We start from the raw sequence: 17,851 nt of genomic DNA on the forward strand, positions 1-17,851 counted from the left end.
TACAAAAATAAGTCATATTTTACAATAGTTTGCAGTCTGAATTAAATGTGATAAGAGTAAAAGTCCGTTTACCCCGAAATTTCCTAAGATGTCCGCCACCACAGATTGTTTCGCGAACTAATGAATCATTTAAAAAAAAGACTCATGAACTCTCATTTGAATCAGCCTGACTCACTGAAGCCGTTGGTGCGGTTATTATTATATCACTGGCGTAGCCAGCCACGGGTGTGCCAGGGTGTGCCGGTGCCACCCACAGTGGCAGCTGGCACACCTAAAATAGATGCAGAATTCTTTTTTTAAAGTTTTAATAAAAAAGTTTCCTAAACTTGGACTATTGTTGTTTACTTAAAATATTGGTGCATTTAAAATGTATTTTAATTTTTTTTTTTTTTATCGAAAAAAATATCTGCCGACATTCGGACTGCCAACCAATCCGCAAACAGCCGCTGACTGGTAATACGGTTGTGCTGTTGAGGCTCGCGCAGCCTCATGAGGAGAAATGGAAACAAATGAGCGCAGATCACACAAAGAAACTTAATGAACATAGAGCGGTTAAAAAATGAATGTGGAGTTTTTATATTTATAACATATGATATGATACAGTTAAGCAACATCACAGTGACCGCGAGTGCTGAATACCATCACGACTGAAAACATATGACACTGATTTCATATGACAGTTCAATAAACAAGTCATTAATATCAAGTCACTTACATTTTAGACACAATATTGACTGTTTTTGTTCTATTTGAGCAGCGAAAATAGTTCCAAACAAACATCCAAAGAAAGCGCAGCTCACCTGAACACATAACTGCATTAATGCATGATTCAGCGCTTTGAATGAATCGATTGAGTCGAAGATTCAATGACCCATTAAACAACTGCCTCATTCCTTAACGATTCAGCCGTTTGAACGAATCATTTGAATAAATGACTCAATAACTCACTCATTAAGACGGTCACCTGCCGCCCCTACTGGTGGTTTAGTTTGGTGTTTCAAAGTAGGCTATAATTCTTTCCAATATGTCATATTTGTATCTTCAAAAAATATTTAAACCAATCTCGTAACATTATTTAATGCAGTTGTAATTTTTCAGTGTAAATTAATTAATTCTATTGGTAACAGCATAGTGTCTTATTATTTCAATTGAATTTATTGATCAAATCTAAGAATTTAAAATGAAAGATGAAGCATACATTTAAACCGATTTCTGGATTTTTACTTGGACAAGAGAATGGCCGACTTACTTGTTCGAAGGACAAGCACATGTAAAGCCTTAATGTTGAGCCCTGAGTTATATTTTATATACTGTAGGCCTAGTATTATGTTTATGTGGCAAGCCAGTTTTACACATCAGCCCAGTCTATTCTGTAAAGTTAGTGATACGCCGCGTCAAGGTTTTTTTGCACATTAATTTGACAATAAATGTGGCACGCCCAATTTTTCTTATGCACATCCAGAGACGCTTTTCTGGCTACGCTAGTGTATTATATAATTTATTACATAGAGTCAGTGATAGGCCTATTTAAATATTTTGCAAGAGAGATGGATGCAATATTTTATAAATTAATCTCCCTCTCCACGTTAAATCGATAGCCCAGCAGTAGTCTGTTCGTTCAATTCAATTCGACCAACAGATTAATTCAGAAAAAAACATTTTTAATTGAGTAATTGAATCATTCACTTGTTCGATTCGTTCAAAACACAGATTAATTCAGAAACGAATCTCCACATAGGGTCTTCTGCTCTTCATGTGGTGAACCTGTTTTCGTTAGAGGAGCAAAATTGTAAGTAAAAAAGTAAAAGTAACTGGCAATATTCTGTCTGAAACTGTATATTCAACCCTAAATCGTAAATGTGAATGCTTAGAAAAAATAGCCTGCTTTTTATGACAAGTTTTGCGATTTGGTTGTAGGTCTATTATGGACGTTATAGTGCCATGGGGTGGTGATGGCGCAGTGGATAAGACACATGCCTTTGGTGTGAGAGACCTGGGTTCGAATCCACTGTGAGACACCAATGTGTCCCTGAGCAAGACACTTAACCCCTAGTTACTCCAGAGGCGTGCGACCTCTGACATATATAGCAATTGTAAGTCGCTTTGGATAAAAGCGTCAGATAAATGATTTGAACACAAAAAGTAGCCTGAAATCAGAATAAGCGTTGTTATGTGCCTTGCAACAAGTGTTGAAATGTTGAACCTCCTCCTAACAAATGGCACTGAGGTAGGTTTACCAAAAAACAAAAACAAAAATAGCACAATATTGTAATTAACCCAATCCATCTGTGTTTTGGATTGTTTTCCCCCAAAACTAATTCTTTTGGAGAATGAAAAAAATTTCATTTTCCAAAAGTAGTGGTGAGCATCCAGATGCAATGAAAACTGATGGATTCATTATATTATTGAGGACATAAACATGTCAACAGAACACAGAGATGAATTACAATAAATTATATCAGCATTTAAATTAAATGTACACAAAGTGTTAGGGATAGTTCACCCAAAAATGAAAATTCTGTCACCATACCCTCATGGCATTCCAAACGATGTGCAAGGCATAAGTCATAAAAGCTTGGAACAACATGCAGGTGAGTAAATAATGATAATGTTGATGATAATTTTGTGTATTATTCCTTTAAGACAGATTGTTTAAGAAACCTCAGTCATACTGTACATTTGATAAGCTCAATAATATACTTATTTGCAAATAACATCTATACAATAATAATAATAACAATAATATATTTGCGTACACACACACACATCATTCTCAGTGGGATGCACAGTAAGATATCTGAGGGCTGGCCAATCAAAATATTAGCACAAGGATCATGTCTAGCATGAGAAACTGCCATACTAAGACTTTTTTCCATTTGTTTTTTGGCAGGAGGAAGAAAAACAGAAGGGTGTAGAGGGGAGGTATTGTGGATTTACTGGCTTGAACTGTGATTCAGAGTATGATGGCTGTCATTCCGAAACAAATTTTTTTTGGCATTTTGTATACTTGCAGCCATGGGATAGATGAACATGGCATATGTGTTAACACTTTACAGTATCACTAAGCAATCACGTATGTAAATCTTCCTGGAAATAACCAGATTGCCATCAATCATTTACCCAGGGGACTCAAGGGATTTTGCGCCAAAGGGAATAGTTAACTAGTCCAGAGCACACAAAGCTGTGGATCAAGAAAAGCACAGGGTAATGATGCCATTGAAGAGTGGAGGGTTCACAATCTAGTGTCAGTTTGGTGGGATGGATTTTTTTAGGACTTAACAGGACATACATAACAAATGTAATGATTGATATGAAAGCTTCTGTATAGGTTATTCAGTAAAAACCAGGTATTTGACCAGTTATTTTATAAAACTACAGATCACAAAAAAAGTATTTTAAAGAACGATGGGGTCTAAACAACATTGGACCCCATTGACCTTTTATTGTATGGACAAAAAAACACCAGACATTTCTTTTTTGTGTTCAGAAGAAATAAAGTCATGCAGGTATGACAGGAACTATCCCTCTGAATCTACAATTATTAGCCTTTATCATTAACCAAGAAACTACCACCTCGTGTGAGATGAAACTCTAGCCTCAGCATCTTTTGAAGTCCCTCAGCATCTTCTTTCATAAATGTTTGAAATAGAAATGAGTTTTTAATGACACTCATTAACATGCTGATACTGTATGTAACCTGCCTATTTTCATGACCCAGATGGAAGTTGTAGGGACAAGTAGACTACAACCATCAATATCATATGTATTAACAGAATTTAATAAGCTTTAGCAAATTGGACATTGCATAGAACTTAGTCATAACAAGAAACAGACCTATCAACCAAATATCCATACATTACAGCCAAGAACCATCTTGGCTGTAGAAACTAACTTTAACTTGGCTGTAAAACTAACTTTAGCTGGAAAAAACATTTTTCAACAACCACTATAAAACCAAACCAATCTCTGGCACCTTAAATTATATGTTTATCCCTGTAAAGCTGCTTTGAAACAATCTACATTGTTAAAAGCGCTATATAAATGAGGATGACTTGACTTGACTTGACTTGGAATGTAGCTTAGTCAGGGTCAGGCCGTCGCTTGCATTCACAGGGTCTCACAAAACTTTAAAGACCACAAAATATCTCTAACATGAGAAATTCGAAAGCATTTATGTGCCTTTCTGTGAACCCTGCCGTATGTTGTGTATTAAGAGTGATTTGTGAGCTCCTTGATTGCACAATTTTTCGTTCTGCCTTTTGTTTTGCATTGTTTATGGTTCTGCTATTATCTGGTACTGAATCTCTGCTGAATAGTGCTTGAGTCATAGATTTCACTCTTAAATAACTTTAAAGAAACAGATCTCAGGGGATCTTAGCTGTAATGAACTCTGCCCCCCTCAAAGCGAACCCCATAGAGCTCATACACACCCACACACAAACGCATCACCCCTATTAATCCATACTGGAACATAGCCATGGATGACAGCACACAGAACATTAATTGAATAATGTTGAGTTTTGTGAAAAATCATCACCTTTATACTGCTCTTTAAGTTATTATTGCCTAATACCCACGAGCAGGACCAATGTGTAATGGGAGTTTTATGTGGTGCTTACTAAGGCAAAGATCACTATAACTATTGTTCATACTTGGAGTTGGGGATTAAAACAGGCTACTAAGCGTAAATAATCTTTTCAGTTTAACTTCCCATAACGTTCATGCTGCAATCATGAATGACACCTCAAATTGCCCTGATTTTTGAGAAGAGGTATACTAAGTATATATTAGATGACAGAAACATGTTTTTATTGCAGTAATGAAAAACGTGAGTGGAGAACGAGGAGTTCAGAGAAAGGATTGCCTCGGGAGAAAGAGGCATTTAACAAAATAGCAAAGGAAAAATCATAGGCTAAACCTTTTAATTTTAAAATAAAAATCACAGCCATCTGAGGACTTACCACAAGAAAGGGGCAATAGAAGATGATTTCTTTTACATATTTGAGTAGGAAATTATTTTGAATAAGTAATTACTTCACCACCGCTAAAAAATATGTTCTAGCAGGCCTATGAGTGCGTGTAGTATGAATGTAATCTGGACGTATTACATTCGCCATGTTGTCATTATCATGTGACCAACCATCATCAGTTATGTTGCTTCACTATTCATAAATCCTCTCCCATGGCCTCATGGGAAAGGAAAGTGTCCATGATATGCACACTTCAGAATCTCGCCGGAAGTAATAGGTCATCCGGGTACTTTTTGCCTACTCTTCTGTGAAGAGTTCTGTGAATTTGGACATGTTTCTCGCCTACTATATAGTAGGGAAGTATGTGATTTTGGATGCAAACATAAGTGCACAATGTATAGTGTGTCATTTGGGACTGTCAACTTTCAACAATGATTTTAACGTGTACTGCCTGACAAAAAATCTATGTGCACTCGTGGTGACAGGTAAGAAGATATATGCATTGTGTTTGTTTAACTTTTGCTTGCAAGAATATAAACATATCTAGGTGTTTTAACTTCTCTTCTACTGTACTTCTTTCTGTACTCCATGCTATCCTCTGCTGGTTAGTTGTAGTATCACTAATTAGCTATAGTCATAGACAGTAAAAGAAATGGACACAGCGACCCCCTTGATTTCAACGGAGAAAAGTGAAGCCCATTAGAAGCACTCACTTCCTGATGGCTGATCGACTGCGCAGGCTCAAACTCAGCTTGACGATGTAGATGTGACGTGAGCAACCTGTCTGACAGTTGTAAATCTTCTAGTAGCTGTGCCACTTACCGAATTATTTCCAATTTCTCAAAAACGTTGTTGAAATATTTTGTTCCGTTGCTTTTATGGACCCTCTAACGATGGGCTTCTCCCTTGACTTTATGCCTCTATTGTCCATACGATTGCCTCATAGACAGTAAAAGATTGCCTGTGAGCTTCTCCTCCTGTCTATACGGTAATTTCTCTACTGTGCGACAGAGAGTCGCGTGGTTATGACGCAATCGTTAGCCTATTTTTACAAAAACAGCTTCTACGGGGCCATAACGTAAGATACAAAGTAATGGAACCTTTTATACATTGTCGTGTTTCTTCAGAAATAAATAATGGACAAATGAAGTCTTTGGACGCCTCAGATGTAAAGTTATTCGCTGTCAAAGTGACGCCAAAATGAATGGTAGTCAATGGAATGCTAACAACAGGTGATGGTCTGCTACAATGGCGGCCCAGGGAGGCTTCAGTTTCCAGCTGATGGATTACACCCTTGGTTATAGTGCGCATGCTCTGAAGCTAGAATTAATCATTTCTGCGTAAAACATGGTGGAAACTCTGTGCTTTAGAGTGAGGGGCATTCTCAATTTAGACAGCAAATGATTGGATGGAATTTGTACATCCCCTCTAAACAATATGTCATCAAAACTTTCTCTCTAGTGCCATCTATAATTTTTTGTAAAGTTTGGTAAACTTATGAGTTAACTGCACCTGTAAAATCAGTGTGAAGTGGGTAAAGACAGTAAACACATGGAAGGAAACGGTTGTCTGCTCACATGGCTTTGTTTATGTTTTCTGAGGGATGTTTGGCCCCTCTGCTTCCCAGTGATGTATATGGTGTTGTGTATGATATATGAGTGAGTGAGTGAGTGAGTGAGTGAGTGTGCATGCTTTAGAAAGGCCGTATAAATCACAGGGAGGTCAGACGTAATTGTTAAGAATGCCTTTTTTCCACTGCATCACATTGGGACCCCAGAGGCCTCTGCACATACTCATGTGCTTTCACTCACAATTCAAGATGATCGCATTAGTATTCATGGGTATGTAAAATGCACTCATACATTTTTTAAATGTTCGAATATACACTAATATGTAAATTTTCAGTGTGGGCAGCTTCTAAACCTGTACCTTAGACCTACAAATTTAGATTTTTAGAATAAATTTTAGAATTGATTTTGTTTTACGTGTATATTATTTTCTAATTGTATTATAAAAAAAAATTATATAAAAAAAAAATATATAAATATATAAATATATATATATATATATATATATATATATATATATATATATATATATATATATATATATATATATAAAAAATATATAAATATAAATATAATTTTTTATATTGTTATATATTTTGGTTATTATTTTATTAATATAAAAACTAGATTTTGGGGTGAAATGTGCCCTGGACATGCATTTGTGATAATCAACCATACACATATTTTATGTTCAAATGCCTAATGACTAATAATAAATAGGTTGCACAATTTTCCCATCTCTTTTCTCTTTCTCTGTTTTTCTATCTTTTTTCATGCAAACATGCACAAGTGCATGCATAAATGTTAACAGTCATTTGATGAAGGCAGTTGTTGAAAGGTCAAAAGAATGTAGATAGATTGTAAACCTTAATTTGGTAACCTAAAACCACATGTTTTATTATTATAACAAACTTGCTCGTTATCCCTCCTTAAACCCAAAATGTGGCAAAGCTTAGCATGTATGTGGCTAATGGAGATGGTCTTTATGCAAGAACTCCTGATGTTTGGTGGTTGAATGGAATGTTTTTGCCAGATGTTGCATCTTCCTCTCAGTCCTATGATGATTCATGACCTTGTCTCTCAATAATCAGTTCCTGATTTCTGTGCCTTATGTCGCCTATGCCAAAATAGGTTGTATTCTCATAATAGTAATATTGAATGATCGGCTATCTCATGATTAGCATTTTTTATGGAGCTGTTTTTCTCGTCCAAGTGAATCTAGGAATATAAACGCCCAGAGTTGGTGATTGAAATACTTTTGTTGACTAAGGTTGGCTACATGCAAACATTCATCCCTCTAGAAAACTTGTTAGCGAGTTTTTAAGCTTAGCTTTCATGCACACAAGGGGATTTTTATGTATTGGCAATACGTTTATAAGTCTAATAGATTTCTTATGGGTCTACTTAGTGTATGACGTTCAGTGTTTCTTGAAAAGGCTGTGCATGAGTTGAGACTAGACAGACATTTTTCCATTTGCTTTGTGGAGTTGGTTAACTACCGGGAGTAAAGCATGGATTTGGTTTCTGATCCCGTCTGGAAGGTTGCGACAGCCACAAAATTGGTTAGTGTCTTGAGAGTTTAAGGTCACTAGACGTCTAAATCTCCTCTGAATAATAGCTTAGAAATGAAAGTGAAATCTTTATATTGTAGTTATTATTTCAGTCCAGTCTCTGGATTCATTTGTCCAGTAACGTGAATACAGTGCTTTGTGTAACAAGAAAAAAATAGTGAAATAAAAAAGTTTTGAGCCAATGAGAATGTAAGTTGCCAGAGGATGTGGGTTAACTTTTCATACAATATTTCTCAGTGAGGCATTGTCTCCATTTTACCTAAACCACTTTGAACTCCCTCACCTCCTTGTCTGGTTTCTGGTGAAGATTGAACATCGTCTTGAACGTTTTCTTGGATGGCATGAAGCATGGATGGCAAAACACTGGAGAAGCAGCTCTCCAATCCAAACAATCTATGAGGTTTTTAGGTTATTCAGCAGATGTACACAAGATGAATTTAGGCGAAAGGGTTTGTGGCTAGATGGTTTGTTCTGTAAACTGTCGTCAGGTCAAAAAGTGTTTAATGCTTCCCACATCCTTTGTCAATAGCTTCCTAACAGTGTTAATGGATTTTCATTCTATATCAAAGGCTATATATCAAAGGCTATATTCGTTCCATAAAGGCAATTGTTTTCTATAATTTGAGCAGTTACATTTCAAACTTTATTTTTCCATAACACTAAGCCAGTATCAGAAAACAATTCATAATGCAAGTTATGCTACACAAATGTGGGTTGCATTCTCAGATTTTCCACAAGGGGCGCTATAGAGATATTTATTAGCATGTGTTGTCTTGTTCTATGGCTAGTTTTCTCTTTCAGGTCAACTACTGGCATTGTAGGGCAACGGTTTGAAGTGAATCTTGCTGTGTAAGTTAGCTTTGTAAGTAAGTTAGTAAGTAGTAAGTAAGCTGAGTAAGTTTGTTTACCTGAGGTGCATCCCTATTCACGTACTTATGCACTATATGCCAATTTTAGTGTAAATAGTTTTAGTAGTGTTAGTAGTACTGAAATTTCCAAAAAGAAAAAGTGCACTTCAGAAACCCAGGTGATGCATTTGGGCCACAAATCTGATTACATTGCTACCTGTGTAACACAGTATCATTTTCAGTTCACGCAGCTCGTTCAGCACATTAAGTGTGCACAAACATTTGTCTCTTATGGTAGATTTAATGTGGGAATATAAAAATTATTTTTTATAAACCATTGTTTATACAATATTTCATTTTAATATGTACATGTAGTTGAGTGATTATTAAAGCATACTTTGTAAGCATCACTGTTATCATTGCTCATACTTAGGGTTTTTCTTTTCAAAATGTATGTATTTTTGAAACAATGAAATGAAACAATTTTGTAAGGCCTTTACATAACCACCTAACCTAATCACCATAGCAACCGTATAGCAATGCCATGGCAACATTATGACAGTGAGCTTTGCCTATTCACTTTTTTTTATAGAAAATATAAGTCTTCAACGTTGTTTTGTCTTTCTTAAACACCACTAAAAACAGTCACTGACAAAAAATGACTGTCCTTAAATTCAGAACAGCATGAATGCCTTCAAATCTCATGATTTATATGATTAACAGAGGAAATGGATTATGTGGTTAGAGCATTGAATGTCTTCAGCTCTGCTCTTAGAGTGTAAGCACATCCAAATGACTACCTTGCATCTCGGCAGCACACCAGTGGCCACTTGTAAGTGCAAGAGTCTTCAAAGCAGACAGTGGGAATGCCAGCTAAAGGTTCAATTAAGGATTCTTTTTATTTATTTACTTTTTGCTCTGGTTGCATTTGACTTTTAATAGATCCCAGAGCTTTAGGGGGCTGTACATCCTGTTTGTGTGTGCCATATGAGTTTAAGTGTGTGAGAGGGCAGTCAGTAAAGAAGGCCATGAACATTACTCTTCACTCTCAGTCTGTTCTTGTTTCTCTCTCTCTCTCTTTTCAGTATCCTTCTTTTTCTTTCCACTGTAATAGTTTACAGAGATGTTCCTCGTGCACTTCCAAGTCATGACATTTTTCAAAAAGTCAGACTTGTTCTTGAGTTTTGAGGTCATATTTTACAGTCCTCAAATATTATTTCCAAGCAGATTTTATATGTAATTGAATTAAAAGCCATTTCATAAGAAACTGTGTGGTGCTTGCCAGTGCAAAAATCAAAGCTGGTTGCCAGGGTGTTGCTATGCTATGGTGTTCTGTGTGCATTGCTATGCAGTTGCTTGGAAAGTTATGCACTGAAGATTACTTTAAAGTCACAGTGAAATCAAAATGAACCATTCTTTTTTGTGGAATATTGCAGTGTTTATTATTATTATTAAAACATGTCCTCCTCAGAATAATTAATCAAAATAACTTCCCATTCCTCTTGCAACATCTCTTCTCAGATGACGTGTTTTCTAGTGTAAGGGCTGGACAACCTGTTTATCACATTAGATCCACCACTTACAAACCACAACCATCCAGCCAATTCCTTCACACTGCACAATTTTCAAAGTAGTCTGGTCACTGTCCTTTTTACACTGCACAACTATTTGGGGTATCATTCAGTTGTTGGTGCGTGCACACTGCACGATGGATCGGCGACAGGAGGTTTCACACTGCATGACTTTACAATAGAAAGAATCACCGAGAACTTCTGGTCCGCAAACTACGTTTCACAACCAAACACACGTGAGAAGTGACAAGGAAATAACGCAAGATCACGCGTGCGTGAGACCGAAATTGTTATAAGAAATTATAGCCTGCAAGAAGATTGCGATCCAAATAACTGTGTGCTGATTTGCAGCAAAAAGGAGGGATTTTTTTTTATTATGCAGGAGGAAATGGTTGGGGAGACGAGGGGAGCAAGGATTGTGTGTTCTGCAAAGAGAGTTTGGGGGTAAATAAATAATTTTGCTGGTCAAGAAAATTTTTGTGCTTTGTTTCTGTTTGATATAATTGTAAATATATCTGGTCTTCGGGGTCTATTGGACCCCAAATGACTTTTGCTCAAATCAGAAAAAAAAATTCTCTTTGTCCAAATGGTTTGAAACTTTCTACGGCTCTCAACACTTTCTACATCTACAACAATTTTTTTTTTTTTTATGATATCTGTTTTTATGTTGGCGTGACAAAAATAGTCACACTCGTGGTCTTCGGGGTCTATTGGACCCCGCAATCAAAATAGACAAAATAACATCATCAAAATCAGAAACAACGTAGAACACATAGACAGAAATGACAGAAATAAAGTGGCACACTTCCAACAATGCAAAAAACATCCACAATCCAAAATTATCATGCTCACCACAGGCGCACACACACACACAAACACACTCATAAAGAGGAATACATTTATACAGGAATACATACAGACTATAAAAACTGTTCTCTTATCATTTGTAAAATAAAATAATCTAAAATGCAGAACCACCAGAAAAATAAATTGGTAACACTTAGACGCATTGAAAATGTGCGCGCGCGCACACACACACACACACACACACACACACACACACACACACACACACACACACACACACACACACACACACACACACACACACACACACACACACACACACACACACACACACACAGAAATACATTTGTAAGGCTATAAAAAGTCTTATAATTTGTCAAATAAAATCATACAAAATGAAGAACCACCTCAAAAATAAATTGGTGACACTGTACACATAAAAATTAAAATAAAATGTACACACACACCCTGTGTTTGCTCCAACCCTGTCTGCAGGTTTGGCACAGGTGTGCTGTGTTTTTTCAGTACAAATAAATGCAAAATTTTGACAAAAATTATTTTATTTTTGTTATAATTGTGATTTTATGCAAAATTTTGACAAAAATTATTTTATTTTTGTTATAATTGTGATTTTATAATATTTAGATATGAATCCAACTGAATCCAACTTTAGAAACTATATATTTCAGTAGTTCAATTAGCAAATAGCATATAATGGAGCTCTATAGCCATCTAGTGGTTAAAGTGATTTATTACAAATGTTAACCTCAATTTTCCAAAAAATGGGCAAAAATCTTACATTAAACCTTCTAAAATTATCCATGGTATCCCCAGGAATGAAAGTTAGAAATCTGGGTCTTTTATAAAGTTTATTTAACATAAAATGCTGTTTTTTTGTAAAAATCCTATTTAATTAAATATTTATTTATTTATTTATAGAAATTTTTTAAAATTCATAAATTCTACAAAAACTGCACAAATGTTGAGTAAAAACATTAATGAACCGAGTAAAATTATATTTGTTAATAAATATATATTGTTCGGTAACAAAATTAAATGTTGTTGTCTGGGGTCCAATAGACCCCGAAGACCACGAGTGTGACTTTTTTTTGAAGACCATCAGAGAGTTAAAATACTGATATTGTGGTCTATAACTCCTCCCTGAACATCCCTCTGTCCTGCATCTTGTTCTCTCATTGGCTGTAGGTCATCATCGCCGATGTAGTTTTCGGTCAGAACACATTCACACAGCAGGATTGTGAATCGCCGACAGGTCCAGATATTTAGCATGCCAAACATGTGAACTCACGTGAACGAGCAACGATTTTTCTATGATTTCAGGCATTTGTTGGCAAACTCACAAAACCTGTCGGGAGTGAATGATAAATGGACTGCATTTATATAGCGCTTTCACAGACCCAATGGCCACCAAAGCGCTTTACATATTTGCCCCACATTCACCCATTCACTCACACACCGACGGCGGTGTCAGCCATGCAAGGCGCCATCCAGCTCGTCGTGAGCAGCTGGGGTTAGGTGTCTTGCTCATGGACACCTCGACACTTGGTCAGGTGGAACCAGGGATCGAACCACCAACCTTTCGGTCTGTAGACAACCTACATGAACCACTGAGCCACTGCCACCCCGAGTGAAAATCGGGCCTAAAATTGTTCAGTGTGAACTCGGCATCAGTGACAAAGTTTAGTGCTCATTCTTCTTCTCATTCAGGAAGCCGTTTCACTTGTACGTCACAGTAGGGAAGAAAAGATGAACAAATATGTGACCCTGGATGACAAAACCAGTCGGGTTTATTTGTGGGAATAGCCAACAATGCATTTTATGGGTCAAAATTATCAAATTTTCTTTTATGGCAAAAATCATTAGGATATCAAGTAAAGATCCCTTTATCCCTACTGTAAACGTATGAAACATTTAATTTTGTGAGTGAATGCAGCACAATCGTGAACACAAATGGACAATTTTAAAGGCGATTTTCTCAGTGTTTTGATTTGTTTGCACCCTCAGATTCCAGATTTTCAAATGGTTGTATATCAGCCAAATATTGTCCTATCCTAACAAACCATACATAAATGGAAAGCTTATTTATTCAGCTTTCATGTGATGTATAAATCTCAATTTAAAAAAAAATCACCCATATGACTGGTTTTGTCATCCAGGGTAACAGTTTCTATACTGCAATAAATACATTCAACAATTAGGCTAGTGACAATTAGATTATCTCCATTTATGTTTTGTTTTTAGCCTTAATATTTTAGTGAATGTTTTTTTAATTTGAAGATGAATGTTTTAGCATATTGATAGCACTATCTGCTTTCTGACCGGCTAAACACCAGCTTGGTCAGACTGATTTGTAAGAACTTTAAATTTCGAGACAATTACATGTCAGGATTCATAATGATTGATGTGAGCAATGTGTTATTGTCTTGTTTATTTGTTACATATCTGTCAGGGTTGTACTTAGCATCAGTATATAACTAAGAGTAACGTGTCTGATGGGTGTCATATAGACATGACTGAACCCAACCTAGATTTTGAAAAACGTGCAGTTTAACATTTTAAAGAACTTATGAACCCCCTCAATCCTTGATTTTATGATATGCCCTTTCTGACAGCCCTCACAATTAGTAGCCCTTCGTTCTTGCGGATGGAACTACTTTTGGTAGTGTGTTTTTACAAAGTGGGGCTTTCCGCTCTGGCTTCGGTCCACCTGGGTCCACCTCACTTTAAGTTCTTCCACCAGAGCGATTGTACTTCTGGCTGTATGTTTGATGTGCAAATCCCTCCTTTTTCTGCACTTCCTGCACTTCTCTCCTTTTGTTTTTCTTGTGTAAACGAATAAAGCATTGCAGAAATGGAGTGAAAAAAGGTTGAGTTCATCGGGGATGAGAGCGTATTGGATATGTGGGTATCTCAGCAGGGTGTACCACCACTGAAGTCAATGACTGGATATTATGAAAACACTGTTAGTCTTGCTTCTCTAGTACATACGCTTTCTCTTTCTGCGTGTACCCATGCCACACCTTTTAACATTGTAATCTGCTCACATTCCAGTCCTTCTATAGGTAATATAAATACATGGAAATTGCATTTCATATCTGATCGAAAGGGAAAAAAAGCTTCCAGCTCTCCTGCTTGTAACAGATATGAAAACGGCTCACCCCCTGATATAGCATATAGCATGAATGTGGCAATTTGCAGACTAAAATATGCACTTCTTTTTCTATAGGATCATGTAGTCCATCCTATAGCCTCTGAAATTCATATATTGTATGCTGTATTCATAAATTACATTTAATTTAGGTGAACTAACCCTTTCCACCAGTTCCTGATTGAGCTGGTGAGCCAATGATAAAGGTTTAGACAGATAGTAGCTTATGTGTTTGTGCCTGGGCATGTGCTATCTGAAGCAAACCACCAGTTGACTTTTGGAGTTGTCATCCATGTGCATGGATGAAGATAGTGTGAGACACGATTGCATATACACATATGTTCATATATAAACAGGATGGAAGAGTGTTGTACATTAATGAAATGCAAATCCTTGCACATATTTCCTGAGCAGGAAAGCAATTGATTTATCAAGCATTTGGTGAGTTAAAATGTTTATGTCGAGGGTTTAAATTAGATTTAACGGGTGTGTTCAATTCTCACAGGCAAAAGCGAAAACAACATGACTTGTGAGACGTTCCGATCTTGGGAAAGCCCCACCAACTCACACAGATGTTGAAGAATCGGTTATGGTTGTTCTGAGAACTCACATTCTTCCAGACACAACTAATCAAATGCAGAAAATGAGATTCTTGATCTATAAGTGTGTCTGCCAGAGCCGGTGCAATACTTGTTTGTTCACAGGACAGATATGCCAAATAGCAATGCCTTTGCCATAGCAATGTAAATATTCCATATTTGTTCATATTGTGCTTGGGTCAAAAAGGGTATCTTGTATTTGGCATCACAATAACAGTAAATCCATGAATGCTCGTATATCATATATCATAATCCATAAAATGTCTCTGTGGAAAGGTGGAACCTGTTTTTTGCATATTTATTTGCATATTTAGGTTGACCAATTAGAGACCTGCGTACACTTTCTGATGTATAACATCAGAACAGCTAGCATGTCTTCAAATCTTTGACAAGTTTCTCAATGTAACATGACAATCCTGTAACACGGCCATCAATGGCTGTCGATTTATTTGCCTTTCCATGAAGTAACTGTTGTTTTTAATTGGAATTCTAGATTCCCAGATTCTTTAAAAGGGTGTTGTATGCATTTAAATGGAAACAAGGCCAACAAAGGGAAACAAGTGTAAGAAACAAAAGAGAGAGAGAGAGAGAGAGAGAGACAGAGAGAGAGAGAGAGAGAGAGAGAGAGAGAGAGAGAGAGAGAGAGAGAGAGAGAGAGAGAGAGAGAGAGAGAGAGAGAGAGAGAGAGAGAGAGGGGAAGAATCTGAATTTTGAGATAGCTCGATTTTCATAGTCTCACAGTTTTTTAGGGCAGTCTTGTAACAGGGAAATGAGTTTCAGATTCCCACAAAGAGAGAGGTGGGGAAGTCAGGAGAATGGAGGGATGAGCTAAACTGGACTGTGAAGGAGTGTAATTTGAAAATTGTGAGGAGCCTCTCTGTGAACTCATTCTTCGAGGGCAGTGGAACCTGTCTGAGGGTTTTTTTCCATAACCGCTGGTTTGTATTAACGCATGACAAAGAGCTCCATTAAACATCATTTGTCTTCTTGGAAATGCTTGTAGTCTTAGTCTCTTTTATTGCCTTTATAGCAGTTGCAGGTTAAATGCAGGTTAAGCCCTATCATCGGTTATCACAGAAAATAATTTAGACTCTTCACTCAGTTCATATAAACAATCGAAAAAACGAATTTTTTTTTTTTGAAGGCAGTATTACTCTATAATGTCTATTACATACATTACTGTAAACTCAATTTCTGTTTTGTTAATTTGTTACAGACTAAAGTGCAAGTCATAATCTACAGATTTTAACGTGTATCTATTTATATTTGATTTTACCTTAAACTTATATTGACTTTATTGTCCGTAAGCTAACAATGCCCAATATTACCGTATATTTTGACGTCTGTTAATTGTTTTTTTCCCAAAAGTTAATCACCTAAATACATCCGTTTCTCTCTCTCACTAGCTTAGAGATCTATTAGTTGCCATTTTTCCAAGAACACGTGTCAGCAGCTGCAAAAATAAACATCAACCCCAGACAGAGAAAAGAGCGTACAGTTTTTAGCCTGAGGCGTTTTTCTTTCAGCCAACATGTACAGCGAACCTCATCCCTGTCCAAACGCTGCAGATGACCACTGATGCACAAAGACGTCTGTTTGGTGTTAATTTAGCGATACAAACACAGGACAGCAGGGGAGATTCTGACAGCCTTGACCCAGGTGTCTTTTGATGCCGTTGAAAGTGATGCATTGTTCATAATAACACAATCACATGCTTTAAAGGGTTAGTTCACCCAAAAGTTCTGTTAGTTCACCCAAAAATTACTCACCCTCATGTTGGTCCAAACCAGTAAGACTTTTATTCATCTTCGGAACAAAAATGAAGATCTTTTTGATGAAATCTGAGAGTTTCTGTCCCTCCATTGACTGCTACGTAACTACCACTTTGATGCTTCAAAAACTTGAGATCGTAATAAAGAGATCGTAATAAAGAGATCGTAAAACTAATCCATATGAATTGAACGGTTTAGTCCAAATTTTCTTTATGATCCCTTTATATGATGAACTGATTGAATTTATGCTTTTATTGCACATAAACATTCATCAGTAAATTATAAACAGAAGCTCAACCGAACCTGCTTGACGTGCGGGAACAAACCTCATTGGTTCTTGCAGAAGCTCAAACGTGCTGCGTTACATGAGAATGAACCTCATTGGTTCTTGCAGAAGCTCAAACGTGTTGCGTTACATGAGAATGAACCTCGTTGGTTCTTGCAGAAGCTCAAACGTGATGCGTTACATGAGAATGAACCTCATTGGTTCTTGCAGAAGCTCAAACGTGATGCATTACATGAGAATGAACCTCATTGGTTCTTGCAGAAGCTCAAACGTGTTGCGTTACATGAGAATGAACCTCGTTGGTTCTTGCAGAAGCTCAAACGTGATGCGTTACATGAGAATGAACCTCGTTGGTTCTTGCAGAAGCTCAAACGTGATGCATTACATGAGAATGAACCTCATTGGTTCTTACAGAAGCTCGAACGTGATGCGTTACATGAGAATGAACCTCATTGGTTCTTGCAGAAGCTCAAACGTGATGCATTACATGAGAATGAACCTCATTGGTTCTTACAGAAGCTCGAACGTGATGCGTTACATGAGAATGAACCTAATTGGTTCTTGCAGAAGCTCAAACATGATGCGTTACACGAGAATGAACCTCATTGGTTCTTGCAGAAGCTCAAACGTGTTGCATTACATGAGAATGAACCTCATTGGTTCTTACAGAAGCTCAAACGTGATGCGTTA

The 17,851-nt window shown here is 36.8% G+C and overlaps 1 protein-coding gene across 2 annotated transcripts in view; it reads right to left on the reverse strand.

The window, feature by feature from the left end:
- ripor3 (RIPOR family member 3) overlaps positions 1-17,851 on the reverse strand; it is a 45,099-nt gene that overhangs the window by 26,113 nt on the left and 1,135 nt on the right. The window lies entirely within an intron of this gene.

The sequence above is a fragment of the Siphateles boraxobius genome, unplaced genomic scaffold (assembly GCF_051911475.1).
Source record: "Siphateles boraxobius isolate OS27281-9 unplaced genomic scaffold, OSU_SipBor_1 41, whole genome shotgun sequence".
In the NCBI taxonomy this organism is placed as follows: domain Eukaryota; kingdom Metazoa; phylum Chordata; class Actinopteri; order Cypriniformes; family Leuciscidae; genus Siphateles; species Siphateles boraxobius.